The sequence below is a fragment of the Gouania willdenowi genome, chromosome 4 (assembly GCF_900634775.1).
Source record: "Gouania willdenowi chromosome 4, fGouWil2.1, whole genome shotgun sequence".
In the NCBI taxonomy this organism is placed as follows: Eukaryota; Metazoa; Chordata; class Actinopteri; order Blenniiformes; family Gobiesocidae; genus Gouania; species Gouania willdenowi.
In genome coordinates, this window is record NC_041047.1 from 25,051,626 (window position 1) to 25,071,586 (window position 19,961).

Genomic DNA, 19,961 nt, shown 5'->3' on the forward strand with positions numbered 1-19,961 from the left:
AAATTAGCACTGATCTCGACACCCAAACTGGTAAAAAAAAAAATGTTCACTCACTTAGTCATACTGGAGGTAAGCAACAGCTGTAACCTCAACTGCCCTGCACCGTCTCAACCTGTCAGTACTAACTGTACCAATCGCCTTCAAGCTTCATCAGATATCATTTCCTGATATAACACATCAGCGGAGGACTGTATCTTGTATCTTGAGGTATGAAAAACGGATGTCCCAAGTGACATAAATAATCCAGACAGAAGGCTGCATGCATCACTGTGGTGATTCATCAAAGTGACACAGAGCAAACAATGAAATATGTATTTAAATGACACATGATCATTTCTCTGTTAAACTATTTTTTTGGGAAAATCTATCGGCAACGAACCCATCATTATCACTTACTTCCAATGTATTTGAGTATGTTTATCACTTAACTATTAATATACCCTATATCCTTCATGGGAGCATATGAAGATCTAAACAGACACCCGTCCCTATGACACACAAACATTACTATAAGCCTTAACAATAACTATTATCTGACATTTGAACACACAAATATGCACAACATTTCTTTAAATAACTTCATTATTGTAACACTGTATCTCAATAGAGCTCTGGTTGTAATACAAATACATAAAAGCACATTACACACATTAGTGATGGCTTGAAAATATAACCAAAACCTTTCCTCATAGAGCCTAATTATTTTCTAATTATTCTCAGTTTAAAACACAACCTGTAAATCAAACATCCATTCTACTGTTGATACTTCTCTCTGTATGTCTCAGTAATAAACACTTCATAAACAGCTTTAGTTTGGTGACCAGTGCACAGTAACATGGCCGTCCTAAGAAGAATGATCTCAACTTAAGACAGCAGTTTATATTCAGATTGTGAGGTTAGGCTACAGGTCTGACAGCTAGTCGGTGCAAATGAAATTCATCACGGTTGTTGAAGTGTTTCAGACAATCTTTCATTAAATGGTACAAGGTCAGTCTGGTGGCTAACACCTTCTGGGATGAAATGTCAGTCACATCATTGTGCATGGCTGACTGTGACACTTTAAAAACACTTGGTTGGACACTTGATTTAAAAACCACATTACCCACATGCCTACTGTCAAGTGCATGTGGCAGAAATTTGCACTGTAGGATGCGATAATATTTATTTAGATTTTTCTTCTTTTGTTTTTGCTTTTATCGCAGATTCATTAGAACTCGACATGAACACTTTTTTACACTCGTCCTCACTTTTGTATTTTACTTGCACCACATTTGGTAAGCACGACTCACAGACCTAGATAACAACCAGAGTCAATGCTCTCCAATTGCCCAGAGGTAACCCACATCTGAACGTAGCCTGAGAGATAAATGAATAATAGTATTGCCACAGCAACATACCAACATACCAAGTGCTTGTACAAAGTCTAACGGATGTGCTGATAACACTATCTGCTTCGCTATATCATATGAAATATAATAAAGCAACACTACTATTTGTGGTACAAATGTTTGGCATGAAGGCAGGTGGCCTGGACCAGGTTTAACTCTGCTGCTGAAGCCTGGGTGACTTGATCATGGTGACAGTTGAGTGGTGGAGACAAGGGGGACTGAGGAGGAGGGATAAGTAGAGGAAGCAGAGGAAGTGTGGGGCTGGCAGCAGCACTGAGGACTGTGGTCATTCCCTGCACGGACTATTAACAAGGAAAAGGCAGGGAAACAATGCAGGGCAACAGAGCAGTCAGTCAGAGCCAGAGTGTTTGGAGGAAACTGATATGATCTTAATGCCTTCCTCTATGAGTCTCTGAGGACTGGCATGTCTAACCCCCAACAATAAAAAGTCCTCACAGACCAAAACAAACGACACCCCGAGGCGAAAAGTGAGACACTGAATTTTCAAAATGTGGACTAATAATTACAATAATTTATACCAGCGTGGAATATAAATAACTGGGGTGAAAGTATGGGCTGAGATTTGTGCCACTAGAAACTGAATTTGAATAGTTGGTATTGATTTTGAAAGTAAAAACTTGAAATTTAATGTACTGTTTTGAAACTGAATCAGTAACTTGAAATTGTATTTTTTCCTGTTGGAAAAAAAAAAAAAAAAATCAATCATCTTAGTACATTCCAAAAATTCAATATATTTATGCTTCTCAAATTCAGATTCACTGCACACAATTCAATTTCACTACATCAAGACACACTTCCGGTCCACAAGGTTGAGTAATCAATCACTGGTTCATGGAACTCCTGTTGTTTACGCCTGCAAAAACTCCTTTAAGGCCCGTTGAGGGTGTGAACTTATATATATATACTGTATATAGATATTAGTGTAGTGAAATTGAATTGCCGGCAGTGAATCTGAATTTGAGAAGCAGAAATATATTTATTTTTTGGAATGTACTAAGATGATTTTTTTTTCAACAGGAAAAAATGACAAATTTCAAGTTACTAATTCACTTTCAAAACAGTTAATTAAATTTCAAGTTGTTTCTTTCAAATTCAATACCAACTACTCAAATTCAGTTTCTCGTGGCACAAATCTCAGCCCATAGGGGTGTAAGTTACTATTAGTCAAAATGGTCAACTACACACTTTATTCCAGACCTCACAATCCTTTGAAATACGTGTGGAAACATAATTTTCTTGACCATTTTATTGAAGATAATTCACAAAAAATGTGTAACTAAAATCTGTGGTAACAACACCTTCCACAAGTCATTTTATCCCAAAGTTTCCTTCAACTGTCTGTAGAGAGGAGAAAGATCTAAGGAAGTGGACAAAGATGACAAATATCAATGTGCACAGAATGGATTTGCAGCACTAATTCTGTAACCACAGAAAGTAAAGTTATTAATAGGGGTGTCCCAATCCGATATTAGCCTGAAAACGAATATCGGATTAAAATTTTCGGATTCTCAGATTTGTTTTTTTTCTCCCCAATTAATTTTTTGTTTATTTCATTCAAATGTAGAATACTGTAGATATAATGTTGAAGGTTAAAAATTATGTAACCAATTGGTTAATAATAAATGGGCCAGTTTTTCCTCATACCTACTCTTGCTGACTATTGTTATCTGTTTGAGGAACATCACTTCATCAAGCCTTTTCTAACATTCCACACTACAAAATAAGTAATTATTAATTTTTATTAACGAAAGGGAAAAAAAAGTATGTATGGTTCATGTTGATATCGGATCAATATTGGTATCGGCCGATACGCAAGGCTGCAATATCGGTATCATGTTGAAAATGAAAAAGTTGTATCGGGACATTCTTTGTTATAAAGAAACTAAGAAGCTCAAAAATCGAACATCCCATCATGTTAAACTATATGTAATGTTACTGTCCTTCTGCAATATCACTCTGAAGACCCAGCATCATAACCTCTTTCTGTATTTGGTCCCCAAAATTAAACCAAACTACATATATCAAGCTTAAGCTTAAATTCCACATACTCCGTCTCCGCTACTCCTGTTTGCCACACACTGCAGAACAGGTATGCATGCATTCAAGTCTATTGCTCAAATTCTACTGCATGTGCTGCGTCAGATAAATATAAATAAAAAGGAGTTCCATTTTCTCTCATGGCATTTGACCATAGATACAAAAAGGTAGATAGGACGTGTCCGATATTCGGCTGTTGTTTAGAAATGGGCTAGCTGCACATGTAAACATTCTGTCATGATCATGTGATCTTCAAGCTGTCTGGCTGCGCTGCTCAGTGGATCAAACCATAAAGGCATCAAGGAGGCACTGGTTTCCGCCATCAGTTGGAACAGATCAACAGTGGAGCAGAGATGAAGTATATGGAATTTGAGCTTTAGGCTACTATCCCCACAGTGCTCTGTGATCCTAACAATTCATATTTGCTCTGGGTTCATGTTTAAAAATTTACCTCTGTGCCTTTTAAGTTTTTTGCTACACATTAGCCAACTTTCCAGGCATTAGTACAGCCCCAAGGTTGTAGTATCAGCATATGAAGCAGTGTTTAAAATATGAAAATTTAAAACTATTACTGACAAGACTAGAGGAGATAAATATAAGATCAGTATAGATCTTGTTTATGTAATTGTAATGGCTAAAACGAAAAGTTGTTATAACATTCAGATCTCCATTAGGACCTGTATAAATATGGTGAAAAAAGTGTTCTTCGCTTATATTAGCAACATTTTAATAAGCAGGTATCTTTGGGTATCTTTCAATTATTTGGACGCATCCACAATTAACAACGTCCTTAGATAATTGTGGCAATAATGCAAAATGAGCAGAGTTAATGTTAAATCTGTGGCAAACCTAAAGTGAAGATCGAAGGGCTCCCACTAACCTTTCCTGACTTACTGGATTTGTTCCTTTCACTTTCCTATTGATGACACCACAAAGAGAAACCAACAGTCTGTCACATTTATACCAGGTGAGCCGTTAGGGCTTAAGGGGAGGCTTTCTTAATAACAAAAGCCACATGCGAACCTTACAAACGAAGGGGGAAAAATTACAAAACCACACTCAAAGACAAGCACACACTCGCAATCCTGGTACAACAATATGATATTTTCAGATCTGACGAACTGCGTATCAAGTCTGAAGAGGTTAATTGTCATTAATATACCATGGGTGTATACAGTAAGCTCGATCTCTCTTTATCAAATCACTTTTTTTTTTAATTGATTGCACTTGTTTATCTGGAGTTATTCAGCGTAAGCTTGGCTCCAGTAACAGATAAGCCTTCGATCTACTTTTGACAGAACAAATAAAAATCATTACGTAGTTATAATCAGAGAGAAAACTGAAAGCTCCTGTGATTTATTGTCTTGTTTTATTTGAAATCTCTCGAGTCTTCCATTACGCAGAAACATAAACAATTACTTAATCCGACTCACTAGCTATGGCCCTCTCTGCATGGATAACCAATGGAACAAACAGACACAAACACAAAAAGAAATGTGTATCAAAGAGTGTTTTGGTGCTCACTTCAACTGAAACTGTAAAAAGTAGTCTTCACCCATGATTGAAGTCACTTTGAACTTTCTTAACAGAGCAGAACAAAACTGTGAGGCTTCCCATACAGCTGAAATACTCGCACACACAATGCTGCACGCATGGCTTCCTCGAGCATGGCACTACCCTGTCTCCTGGGTCAGATAAAACAGGTAATTACACTTTCATTGGACAACTGAGAAAGAGGCCACGAAAAGATTGCACTACATGTAGTATTAAAGTTTGACTACTTAGGCAGAGATGGGGGGGGTAAGATAACCAAGCTGGAGAAGAGAAGGGAGAAAAAAAGAAAAACAGAAAAGGGTTAAGTGCTCTCACAGCTGTGAACGATACACATGGATCAAAAGGTCAGAAAGTTTCCCATCAGCCATGTTCTTTTTATTTAATTATGTTGTTATCGTCTGCACTGCTTCAGTAACTTTGGGGAAAGCATGTGACACTCCATAGATTTATGTCAATAGTTTCAAAAAGATGTTTGTGAATGCATAGGTTTGACATGTAGCATATTTTATTTCCAAATACTTCAAGTTGAATATATAAATACATGGATGGGGCAATAAGAAAATTACTGTTTCACGTTTTTATTTAGGTAAAATGTTATATTGGGCTGTCCATGTAAGTGGCATGTGTAACATTTCTTCTTTTTTACTGGACCTTCCACTCGAGGTTCAATATTAGGTTCTTAAGCAATTTCAGTTTTAAATAAGTGTTAACTTTGATGAAGCAGGTCTCGTCATCCGACCGCACAGTAGGGTTGTGCATTGCCTGGCATCTGGCGATACGAATCGTATCCCGATATATACTGTAGGTCACGATACGATTATATATATATATTATATATATATTATATTAATCCCAATATTAAAGTATAAGGCAATTATTGCATTTTTTTTTTTATATATATGAGTACACAAAGATCAGCAGAATGTGTTTTCAGGAGGTCTTAGTAGGTTCAAAAAGTCCTTCAAGCTCACATTTATCACAACAGTCCCACTTCACGATTGTTAACATGTCCACTGGAGAAAATCTGAAACAGAAAAATCCCATTCTACACTCGAGTGACATAATAGTGCAGGGTCAAAAGGAGAGGTTCTTAAACACAGAGGTAAGTCCCTCCTTCCTCCACTGGCCTTTGCTTGTTATAAAAAAGTGACAAAACAAACAAACATGGAGCAAAAAATCCACTCATGCATCAGTTTTACACCTTATCCACTTTTCTTTATCTTTCCCATGACGGTTTCACTATATTCTATAAAAATAAAAAAAGTTAAGAAAAAAATTCACCACATTTGTTTATTTTCTTTTTTTTTTTAAAGGCAAAAAATAAATCATTACGTTCAATAAACGTTAATCACGTGAAAAACAATTTCAGTAATTCCATTAAATCTATTAAAATTGCACCAAATATAAGTAACCTCATGAAACCAATTTAAAAGTTAGTTCTTTTTTTTTTTAAGAATAAAATACAATTCTTGAACAAAGAATGCTAAATGGTAGAGTACAAACTCCCCTTTAACAGCCTGAATTGGTTGAGGTTAGTAGATTTAAAGGAGAAATCAGAACATGAAAATGGGATAACAGCAAAAATAATCAAAATATATCCCAAGTTGGTTGAACTAGAAGCCAGAGATTAGGAAGTTAGCTCTTCAACCAGAGATATTAAGGCCATGATTTGTTAAAGGGTACCTGAGAATGTGGAGAGTGACCAGTAATGATCACAAACAAATCTCAACTTTTGCCGTGGGCAGAGGGTAACGTTCAAAAAACAACATCCATATTTGCAGGACTCCACTTGTCAGGCCTTTGTGTTCAGAAAAACTAGAAAGTTACCAAAATATCCTATTTACCATAGCTCAATAAATAAAGATAAAAGGGAGCTTTAACGTGCACGTAAATAACAGACATACACTACTACACACAAGGTGATATTTAACCTGTTGTTTTTACTTGGTGGCTTTCATATGTATACATTACAATGTTCATTAATTAATTTAGCATATTTGATGTTTGATTAACCAGCAACAATGAAAAGGAACAAACCGGTAGGAAAATGGATGGATGAATGATGTTTGATTACCTGGACATAATCATATTAAATGATCCATAATCTAAAGCAAATGGTTTATTGTGCACAATAAACAGCCATTAACAAAGGCAAAAGGCCAAAAACTTGTTGACACACCTATGGCTCCCTCACAGATTTGCAATAAAACATTTAAATCCCCACAGTAACGGTTATTAATCAATAAATGAGCTTTGGTTATCGGTTAAAAGGTAAATAAAAAAGAGCATCCCTCAAAACAGCGATATTGGTGTCTTTTCATTGTGATTTGCTTCCATTATTTTATCATCAAACTCTGGTTTATGACCAAATTGGTCTGTAAACATAGTGTTGGCCATTGTATCCAAAGTTCGTCAGCAAGAGATATGAAGCACTCAAACTCATAGACAGCTGTTTATGAACAGAGTTCAAAAGGTCAGGGGTCTTATGGGAGAATAAAACATGACACCAATATTCCTCTCTACCGCAGACTTCCCTGCAGATTTTACCTAATCTGGTCATACTTGTCCATATAAATAATACATGGCCGTTTGATAATATCTATGAGAAACTGATCTTCTCACAAGATAGAATATTGTAACACTGTGTACTTCTTACAGTTATGGTGTGAAAAAAAGATGAAAGAAAGCAAGCCTGTGTCGTATGAAGGAAGATCAACAGCTGAAAGCGAAGAACAGCTGTATCTTCTCAACCCCCACCCTCCATCCCAGCTCTCCCTGAACGAGCCCCTCACACCCCATTTCTGATCCTTCTCTCCCACAGAGCTGCATGGCCAGAGGCTCGTTACACATACAAACACACTAGATAGAGACACTACAGGATAAAGCCTCTGCGCTCCCAGAGGACGAGTACAGGCACGATCCATGATGTGCTACTAAACATCCATCCGCTGAATAAAGATAGGAAAGACATTGTTTCCAGGAGCAATGTCACTCTCCCACTTCAATTCCCACGCAACCCTTCCACCTGGTTTCCTTTAGTCCTGTCGGCCAACTGTCAGGTTATTTTTCTACATTCAGCTTATATTTACCTAGTCTCTTTGGGGTTATTTCCTTTTTTCCAGTTACATTCTTTCAGAAAAAAAAACAATAGGAAGAGCTTAAACTCTGGCATGAAATGTTCCGATTCCCAGACGAACAGCTAATAATGTCAACTGTACAATTGTGGGCATGTGTGTGCAAGTCTTTGTCTGCAAGTTGAAACTCAACCAGTGAAAAAACTTGACAAAGGTGACGGGAAACGGACTGTGTCGGTTACAAGAAAAGTCTAATAGATTCTCTGAGAAGCAGCAAAGACATCTTCCTCAAAGGGGAATCATGGCTATCTTTAAACATAAAAAGTGCTAAAGGAAAAAGCCCATAATGCAAAAAGACCAAACAGGTAAAGATTTAAGGTCAAGCAGCCCATTATTTACATGAGGATGCATCTCTAAAGGAGGGAAACGCTTTTTAAGGAAAGGGGAATGAAATTAAATAATCTATAAAAATAAATAAAAGATCTCCAGAGTTGAACTCAGATTTGATCTATTGTCTTTGGTCAGGTTCACGACCAAGGTCACAAGTTTCCATGTCATAGACAAAGCTCAGCTCTCAGTGTTGCTCCAGAGCCAAAATACTCCGAGGGATGAAATTTCATGTATGATCACAAAGACTCGTCTCCAGCAGAGACAGAGCAATGGTTAAGAAGCCGTGGGCATGTGATACAATATGATTGGATCAGTGATTGTTTTTTTTAAACTCAGTGATTGGTCAAAAGATCCTGATAGTGTAAAGCCTAATTTCAACTTCACATAAGAAAGGACCTATTATGCTGCGTTCACACCGGCCCCGTCACAAAATGTTTGTGCGACCAGATTACATACAAAGTCAATGGGATAGACGTGGTACGAGATGAATTCTTCTACCGTTGGGCGGCGCGGTTTGAGCGTTGGCCTCGGCATGCACGCTCCGGATTTTCCGTGACATTCGTCATTCGCTTGAGTTGAAATGATTGAACTCCAGCAAATGTTTCGTGTGACACACAGGCGCGAAAGCCCATCAGAGTCCCTGTTGACAATGATGTCAGGCCGTCAACACAGACACCGATCTTTTCACCCATTTTAGCATGGAGGAAAAAATAATCGTGGTTGAGTGTGACCACCCGGAACTCTACGACATGGACTGTTTTTTTTTTTTTACCGGGACCAGAGCAGGAAGGATTTGGCGGAGCTCCTGAAGAAAACGATGAAACTCACCGAGATGGATGTGTTGCTGGTTAACTTGGTGAATCCAGGAACAACTGCATCAAACAATTTAACGGCTCTTCAGCATCCTCCATAGTTGATGGTGAAAAGAAAGGAATTGGCAGTGCTTTTATATTAGCTTCAGATGCACATATGAAGGGAATAAGGTGAAAACGGTTTTTGGTCCTGCAAAAGCTTTCTCACGGTGCCCGCGTCGAGAAAATTTGTGTCGCGTCCGGTTTGAATGCAAAATTAGACTATTACCATTTCTACCACAGAGAAATGTTGCGGTTTATCGTAACTTTCTTCTACCACAGAGTGTTTAAATGTATAAACATATACTGTTGCAACTAGGAATGTGTGATATTTTATGGTTTATGATTTATCATCAGAAACATTCTCACTGGTAAGAATATGTCATCCCAAGATTTAAAGGGGACATATCATGGTTTTAAATCCTTCCTTTTTAGATATAAATCATACAGTTGTGGTCTAAATAAAGCGGAACTGCACTGCTTGGGTCTGAATTCCTCATTATTATAGCTCTCCAGACCCCTTTTCTACCCCTTTTCTGATGTGCTTCTGAGAGCAACTCGTTTTGGTGCGGTCTCTTTAAATGCAAATGAGACACTTCATACCCCGCCCCCTCTCCAGGTTCAACTCCACCCTGCTCGGCCATTTTTGTAGTTTGATAGAAGAGATATGGCTATGTAGCGGCGCAGAAAAAGTTTATTTGCACGTTATTTACACAATGTCAACAACGGAATACTTGTCCATCCAGCTTTACATGTTTGAGCCAGAGTCTGACCCGGCGGAGCGAGATGAAAATGAAGATGATGAACCTGCAGAACCCTAACAATTGAGCTAACACAAGCACCGAGCTAACGCCAAGCTAATGTCACGAAATGCATTTTAATACAGTCTTTTCGGAGACAAAAACGGGAAAATGAAATGACTAATGAAAACTTTAGACTTAAATTAAACCACGTAGGCCATATCATCAAGGATCTAAAACGAGCACACAGCGCTAACATATGAAGACGGTGCAACTGCTAATGCTAACAAAACAATGACAGGGACGTCTTATCATCACACTTTTTAGCGTTATTTACAGCTTACCGAAGTGCTCTGCTCATCGTCTCCAAAGATAGAAGGAATTGACCCCTCAATCAGACAAAGTCTTTCGGCAAATCCTTCTTTAAACTGGCGAAGGTTGCTGAAGCAGTCATCCTTGAAGTGCTTTGCGCACACAAAAATGACCTTACCCACAGATGTGGGTACATTTCCGTGAAAAATAAAACTCAACCAGGCACTTTGAAAAGGTTCTGATGCTGGGAGACGTTGTAATGAAGCGTGTGGGTTACTACATCCAACAACCAAACATTTTGATTTCTCCTCTCGTAACTTCTGCATCCTGGAGCTTGGACTACAAAATAAAAGCGAGAAATAAAAATGGCGGATTGCTCGAAGTGTTGGGCCTGGAGTTGATGTCCTAATTTGGCAGTTCCGCTGACGTTATTGTTCATAAAACGTAATAGAGAATCGAAAACTCGAAACAGATTGAAAAATATGACCAAAACAGAATATAAAGATATCAACGGAGCACCTGAAGAGATTAATTTGAACTTTTCTGTGCTTCTAAACAATCTAAATATACATCAAAATGCATTTAAGGGCTAAAAAGGTGGATTTAGCATATGTCCCCTTTAATACTTGTCTGGAATGATAAAAGCTCAACATGTCACACATTGTGTGAAATGTTAGCATAAATACTAATGTCACCATTCATCCGTCTTAACTTGTGAAATGCAATTTTTAAAAATTATATTTCTTGTGTTCACAAGACAAAGCTGGTCCCGTTAGAGAGTAATGTAACTATTGAGATTATTACACCTAAATATACTGAATGATTCATCAGCTTGATCTGGTTCAATTATAGGAAATCAGAGTTATTTATCAATCATAACTTTATGGAACTCATTATCAGATATAAAATGAACAAGAATCAGCAGCAGTAAAAACACTATTGGAGTCATTTGTGCTTTTTGTGTGTTTTGTGGGTGGATTATTTAATTTTAAGAAATAAATTGCATACAATAACACTAATAGTGATCCACATGCACAAATATATTCCATAAAATATCAGCTCATTAACTCTAAGTCAGCAGTTACTGCCGCCTTTTTTAATGTGTCTAGTGTTGATGTAATCAGATTTATTTGTGTTTGTATGGAACCTGTTTACACTAAGTTATAATTTTTATTTATCGTGATTTTTTATCATTATCGTGATTTTTTTTCGTTATCGTGATCATACCAGAAAATATCGGGATAATTATTTTAGTCAATATCACTTATTCCTAGTTGCAACATGAACTGTAACAAGGTTCCGTCATAACTAAAGCTAACATGCTGCACTTATAATGCCAAGCATTATTCATTATTTGTTATTTTCATATCAATAACAAACTGCCATTATTTTTGCAACACTTTATTACTCCCTTTACAGTGAAATTATTGTCTCTGCATTTCACCAGTTGCACCTTAGGGGTATAGCCTATAGGGGCTCTGACTTTCCATTATCGTGGAAAATGGAGGGAAAAAAATGAAATGAAAATGACAACATTGTTATACATCCATCCAGCCTTTTTCTAACCTGCTTATTCCTGTTTTAAGGTTAGTTTATTTTTTTAATCTAGCAAGATTTTGTTATTTATAATATTACAGGGAATATACCCTGTCTTACATGCATGTTTTGGGACAATATCAAGCATGATATGCAGAATTTTCCACTGTAATAGGTGGCCTAATGTGTAACAACATTTGGCAAACGAAAAGAGAAAGTCTGTGAATTCGATGAAAATGCAGCAGAGAAATATGAAATGAATACCAATAGGAAATGCCATTATCATGATGCATATTTGGCACAAATTCATAATGTTTAAAGCCAGTAATGACTTCTGATTAGGGAAAGCCGATGGAACGGAAACAAAACAAAAACGGGTAGGACGCAGAAATAGGTAAGCTCTGAAAAAGGGCTGCTTGATTATGAAAAATTTTTTGTAATCGTTGGGTGTATTTGCAATAATCGAAATCGGAATCAAATTTTGACTAATTGCACAGCCGTACTCTGAAATTATATTTGGGAAAATTTGAAGTGGAAAATCGGAGACTCTAGGAGTAACAGTGGGCTCCCACAACACTGCGGGAGAAATTTGGGGTGAAGGGCAGAGCTCAGGGACCCATAGTGATGGTCATACTTACTCTCTGCTGGAATTGAACACTGACTTGCCAGTCCTCCAGCCGCCATGCTCTGAACCACCATTCCCTTTTAACAGAATATTTGCAAAAACAAAACTGATTTTCTTAAAACACCAGTAACAAACATGTTGATCAAGTCTAGAATCAACAGCAATTATTATCTTTCTGAATGCGAGTGCATTAGATCTAACTGGCAACTCATTCTTTAAAAGAATAGAGGCAGTCCTTTTTGCAGCTGCCTTACAATAATTTCTGATAAGCATGAGCCTTCACCCTGCATGTCACTGAGATTAGAGCTGAGTAAAAAAATTGATTTAATCAATCTTGAATCAATTTCATTGAAATTTTTCAAATTCTATTCACAGGTGCTGAGATTGTTTTTTTTTTGGTTTGTTTTTTTACTTTAACCACAGTAGTCTCACATTATAGTCTGTTGTTGCGCCTGCGCAAAGTGAGATTGTATTGAGTGCAAACATGGCAGACAAAACTCTTCTAGGTCTGACGCCCAAACTTAAGTCAGAAGTTTGAAACCATTTAATTAATATCCATGTAAAATTATAAAGATCAATACCGAATCGAAATCAAAATGTGATTAAACTATTCAAGACCTTATTAATAGAAATTGAATTGCTTCAAGAAATTGGCCATGATACCCAGCTCTAACTGAGATGGTCTCTTTTTTCTATAGACATTTCTCTGAAGGCTTGACCCCAAATGGCTCCAACATGACACACTAACCTTTACTAACACCCCTCAGCTGAGCAAACTAAGGCGACACCAACTGACTCAAATATACAAGTATAAAAATAAACATTCATACAATTTTTTGTGTGCTGATGTACATTGCCACACCTTAGACATGAATATGTAATAGAAGCTCAGGCTCTTTCCAAAAAGCACACCCCTGTATGATTAGAAACTTTTTAATTCGTCCATTTATTTAATTTTAGAAAAATGCACCATCTTGTAGTGTTTTGCTTTGTTTTTCAATTTTCCCCATAAAAAACGTTCTTTGCCCCACGGTGATGGCATTTCATACCGATTCTGTCCATTTCCGCGTTTAAAACCATTTTTATTGGTCGATTCCGTCCACAATAGAATCCGATATTCGTTTTCTGGCTGATATCGGACTGATATCGATATCGGAACGGGACACCTCTAATTAACACTGTGGTTCTGAAAATACACCTATGTTACAAGTGGGATCAAGGAAAAATTAGGAGTGCTTTGGTTTCGGCCCAATTTCCCACTTCCATTCAGATTATTGAAGTCGCAACTCGATTGCAAACCGATTTTAAATTTTCAACGGTTATTGATCTTCCATTCGACAAGTATTAAGATCGCTCACCTGATTTGCACCACAATTTGAAAAAGTAAATAACTGATCTTTGGAAATTTAAGAATCCATTCATAATAGTCAAATAAACCGAGATCAATCAATTATCGTTTTTACCCCACCACCCCTACAGGACGGATGTCTTCTGTGACAAAACCTTTAAGAACCAGCATAGTAAAAATCAACTTCACTGTAAACTAAAGACAACCTGAAGAGATTAAAGCAGAGCAGAGAAGCTATGAGGAAGTACATCGATTATTTTGATGACTTGGCCAAAATCATTAAAATCATATGAGAAGATTTGATGCTGCAAATTAAACCTCTGCAAGCTAGGGTGAACACTTAATACTACGTAACATCGCACTGAAGAACAGTTGAAGTTTAGTGTTTACATTAGTGTTGGTTTTACAATCAGTGGAAAAGTAGATGGAAATAGTTTAGAATAATATCAGCTCTAGTGGAACAAAAAGGGAAAAATATTGCGGTATAACAAAGGAAAAGCTCTTTATTAGAGCAGAGAAAGAAATGGGTTCACAGTAGTTCATTGGCTCTGAGGCTCTCCATGTGAGCCACTCCCATCAGTGGTTACGTATGGGCTAAGATACTTGGCTGCTGCTCAACCTGTTATTCTGTCTGTTTGTGTGTGTGTACAGTTTCCGCTAAAAACCCATTCCGCTCGTGTCAGACTGCTTCTGCTTCTCCTAAACAAGCGCTGTGATTGTGACACAGCAGTGGCCACACAGCAAACGCACAACAACAGGGAGATCGTATCTGGACTACTTCCTTAAATGCTGTCCTGTACTTTAATAAAAATAAATCTTGCTCAATCATCTTCGTAAAAACTAAAACTTCTCTCTTTGCTAGTCAGGTGCTAGCCAAGCTCATACACTTAAAGACACAAAGTCCATACCCAACACAAATCAAAACCAAAACTATTTTTTTTTTTATGTTATTAGTGTTCCATGACAACATGTAAAGCATAAACACTTGTTGGAAGTGAAAATGAATCAGAGTGTAACGTCATAGCTTTAGATCAATGGATCATGTGCAAAATAAAAGAAGCTACATTTCCATCTTAGGAAATGTAAAAACCTTAAACAGCTAAAAGGAACCTCAGAAAGACACAGCTGCACTTTGTGTATTATTAAAATCAGACACACTGAGCATAATGTAATGTAGAGCAGTTTGGAGCATTTCCTCTTATAAACACTGCACTCTTAATCTGAAGAGGGAGCTTCAGTTCACACACACACTGATGTAATCTCCAACTAATCACATTTACAGGCCTTGGACAGAGCATTTACACTACGGAGCTCAACAGATGAGCTCCAAGTGCACAAAGCATCTGTAGGCCTGGCCCAGGAAGTGGAGGTGGAATACTGAATTATAAGAAAGGGGAACATCGAAAGAATAGGATGGTGCTAGAAATACCCCATCATCCTGATCCAACGATGCGTAGACAGGACTAGTTGTGATATTTGTGGCAAAATCATAAGAGGGACATTCACATTTGCGGTGTTATTTTTTATTTTATTTCATTGTTTGCCAATTCAAAACCAAAAATGTTAGATTCAAGAAAAAAAAAGTTATTTTGTGAAAAGAAAAGGACTTGATTTATTTAAATGTAGGGTGGTAAATCACCTGTTTCATTCCGATACAATACAACGATTATGAGAACGATGATTCGATATTTGCCGATGTCAAAGCCTGCCACGATGCGATTTTGATTTGATTCAATTTAGAGGCCTGCGATTGATAGACAATAATCTGGGGTTTTTTCTCATTAAAGAATAAAACCACAATATTGCCTAACTGTTTAAGGCATTTACATTTCTTTGAAAAACCTTTTTTCTCACTAACATTTGGTGTTTTAACAAAGCGGAAGGCAAAATGGCGATGGATTTCAATGTTTATACTTTTGATCGATTTGACTAAATCACTGATCAAAGAACCGATCTTTACACCCCAAGTTAAATTCAGGATGAAAATTAGTGGATACAATCATTTTGAGCGATATTTGGAGATGAAAATGAAACATAAGTAACTTAACAATTGCAGCTCCGTGTAGAGCAGTGGTTTAATACCTTTTTTGGATCGTAGTCCAATTTTAATATCAAGAATTTTTGGCAACCCTAAAGACATAACTTTTTTAGGGTTAGAGTAGCCAGGATTAACAACAGTTGTACCAGCTCAGATTTTTTTTGTTTCTGCATTTTATTTAAAATACATTTAGATTTGAGAAAGTGGAAGTATGGAATATAGTTTAAGATTGTGTGTTGTTTTAATTTAAAAAATGATTTATTTTTATTTATTTTTTTAACCAATACATTTTTTTTTATCAATTACTAGACATTTCAGGCGACCCCATTTGGTATTTGGGCAACCCCAAGGTTGAAAAACACTGGTGTGGGGTAAAAATACCACAAAAAAAACACCAAATCAATTTTGCAAATACAAACTTTTGCAGCCTTTTTATTAATGGTCAGATTAATGACCATGGACAGCATTTGAAAAGCATGCTTTACATCCCTTGTTTGTGCCATTAACCCTTACATTAGCTAGCGGTACAAGTAAAGGGTCTAACTTGACTTTCTTGCTGATACTGACCAGTGGTGACACAGCTCATGCCTCCGTTTTCCATTCGAACACAGCGGCTGAAGTCCACCAACAATGTTTTCGTCCTTTAGTCCTAATTTGACACCACAGCATTGTACAGGCATGTGTCTGAACCAGTGACCTCTGGGTCATATGTTAAGCGTGCACCACAGCAGCCCCACACAGCTACCCTCGCTATTGATATGGAACATTCCTTACAGTCCTTAGAAGAAAAAAGGGTGAGATGGTTGCGACACAGCGACATCACAAAGGACACTGACAGAGACTGTGCTGGACAGAAGGTCTGAGTGGCAAGTGTCGTAACACTGAACAGGAACTCTGAGTGTCATAGTGAATTTTTCCCTAGTAACAGGCCGTGAAAGATTCACAATAAATGGTCACCAAAATACTATCAAACCTGTGATCGAGAGAAAACGCCAGATTAGAAGTTGTTCAGAAGAGAGTGTACTACATTCACGATCGTATCATGACACCCGTGACCCAACCAGACCAATCTATGACAGACTCCGCTGGCACTATTTACCTAGTAGAATCCACATTAATTCACATTGGCCACGGTTACATCATGTTTTTTTAATTTGAAATTAATTGTTCCAAATTAAATAATTTCAAATTAATGTGTTCTGCTTTGTGTTTACATGGAAAACAGGTTTATTCGGCTTCATTCAATCCTGCTTTAGGTCTGGAGGTTGGGAAAGCTTCTGATTGGACAAGCGCGAACGTGACGTATCAAGTCTTCCAGAAACCAACACACAACAAACACTTTCTTTTCCACTATGACCACATAACTATTTTCACTTTTATTTTGATTGTGCTTTTGAAGCAGCAGCTCAACGTAACACACCTTCACTTTCATCAGCCGAGCAGGAGAAGGGAGAGAGCAGTAGATAAGGGAGGCAGACGACCATACTTTGGTCAATCAAAGCCAGTGGTTCATGCAATAGCTGCTCTACCTCCTCTATATAAGATTTTGAGTGAAAGGAGAACTTTAGGATGACTGGCACGTCATTAGTGAAGCTTTGTGTTCTGGTGGAGGGCTTCATGTCCCCTGATGAAACAGTGTTCCATTTGCAGATTTCCGTGTGTGTGTGTGTGTGTGTGTGTGTGTGTGTGTGTGTGTGTGTGTGAGAGACAAGTCTGTGTGTCTGTGGCCACAATAGCATGATGTTTTTTTTATTTATTATGGAATTAGTTATTCAGAACTAAAGTGTTCTGTTTACATGGAAATAGTAATTCCAAATTGAGGTATAAATGGAAAACCCAGTTTATTCGGCTTTATTCAATTCCACTTTAGGTGTGGGGGTTGGGAAGTGGGCAAACGTGACGTATTCACGTCTATCGGGAAAAAACACAAACCTTTTCTTTTCGGCTACAACATAGAAGACCACATGAGAACTGTTTTCACTTTTATTTTGATTGTGAAGCAGCGGCGCGACAATAAACGGTTTCGCTTTCATCCACGGAGCAGAAAAGAGCTGAAAGCAGAAAAGAGAGCTAGAAGTCCGTACTTTGGTCAATCAAAGCCAGAGGATAATGCAACAGCTGCTCTATCTCCGCTATACAGGACGTTGAATGAAAAAATTACTTTATAATGATCTGCACGTCATTAGTGAAGATCTGGTGCTTCATGCCCCGCAGCACCGCTGAAGCCGTTCCGTTTGCTGAGGTACATGTACGTAATAAGTCTGTGTGTATGTCTGCATGTTTATGCCTCCGTCCACCCACTCTTTTCATCACATCCATGTCTCTTAGGGCTCGTTTTAAATAAATAGTCTTGCTGGAGTCCGGAAGGCCATCCTGGACTATGTCGTCACCATCACAGCAAATTGCGCATGCACGGAACGACCGGAATTAACTTAAAGCAGGAATTAATTATTTACAAGAAAGAGGAACTATTTAATACAGAATTAAAATCGGAATAAATCAGCCACCTAATTCGGATTCAACTTTAATTCGGAATAAAATTTGCATTCAAAATTAAGTGTTTACAAGGTCAGTTAAAAGGGGAATTAACTTTTAATCTGATTTAAAGAGGAATTAAAGCTCCCATGTAAACATGGTGCCTGCATGTTTATGCTTTCGTCCATCCACTCTTCTCATTATATCCATGTCTTCTAAAGCTCTTATTGAATAAACAGTCTTTGCTTGAGGCCATTTGGAATTATGTCATCACCAGCACGTAATCGGGACAGGACGAGCAGGAATTAAACGTTTGCAAGATCAAGTAACTATTCAATTCGGAATTACAATCAGGATAACCAAGCCACTTAATTCAGATTTAAGTTTAACTCGTGATGATCATTTTCATTCCAAATTAGGGGTTTACAAGGTCAGTTTAAAGAGGATTTAACTTTTATTGTGAATAAAAGTGAAATTAAAGCTCTCATGTGAACGTGGCCAGTAAGGGTCAGAGAGTGAAACTTGGCTTCCCTAAGCAGCGCTTCGGCTGCGTGGGCCATGATGTCAACACGTAAGGGATTTCACTACTGAACTACTGGAACACAGACTGAAAAAACTTGCATAGCCATTTCAGGAAATTAGATGTCTTATTGTCCAACAGATTCAGCACAATTTTTCAATCTCCTTCATAAGCCTGCCTGTGCCACGGAAGCATATAAGTCTATTTAATGATATGTTACATACACTGAAGATGTTGCAGGGACAGATAGGGAGGGGTGGGAGCCTATTTAACCCCTTGTAACTCATTTTAGTTCAGGGGCCAAATACAGAGCAGTTTGATCTCCAGTGGGCCACAGATTTTATGCAAGAGAACGAGTAATTTCAGCATTGTTGTGCCCTAGTTTAGACTTCTACATATACACAAAATATGTAAGAAACCGACAATACCCAAGTGATAGATATCAGTTCCAACAGGATCTTCATTTTAAATTTCCTAAATTTTGTCACAAATTTCTATTACATTAAGGAAAATATGTCATATTTGCAGGAAAATTTAAGGATTTTGTACAAATTTTGTTTTTTCAACAGTTCAACATTAAAAAATATTGTTGAGTTTCATTTACACAATGATTCACGTTTTCACATTGTCATTTTTCTTAAGAATTTTATATTTTGATAGCACTTCGAGATGACTATTGTTGTAATTTGATCTATATAAATAAAGTTGAATTTAATTTTTACTTTCTCCGGTGGGCCAAATAGGACGCTCCAAAGGGCCAGATTTGATCCCGGGGCCTTGAGTTTGACACTTGTGCTGTAACTGATCACAGGTGTGAAACCAGGATCTGACCCAGAATTGGCCCTTTAGACCAAAATCTGCACCAGTAGCATAATCACAAAACACCAGTGGACAGGTTTAGTGTGAAAGGGCCACAAGAGCTTTTAGACAAGTAAATGGTTTCAACTTTCTAGAAGCAGTATGAGATAACACACCAACGCACAAAGTAAGCAGATATAAAGGAACATGAGTGGCCTGACTTCAACACAATAGGATTTATGGAGCGTTTTTCA

At 37.5% G+C, this 19,961-nt stretch overlaps 1 protein-coding gene across 9 annotated transcripts in view; it reads right to left on the reverse strand.

The window, feature by feature from the left end:
- Positions 1–19,961, reverse strand: part of ralgps2 (Ral GEF with PH domain and SH3 binding motif 2) — a 91,611-nt gene that overhangs the window by 70,557 nt on the left and 1,093 nt on the right. The gene's annotated exons all lie outside the window — the stretch shown is intronic.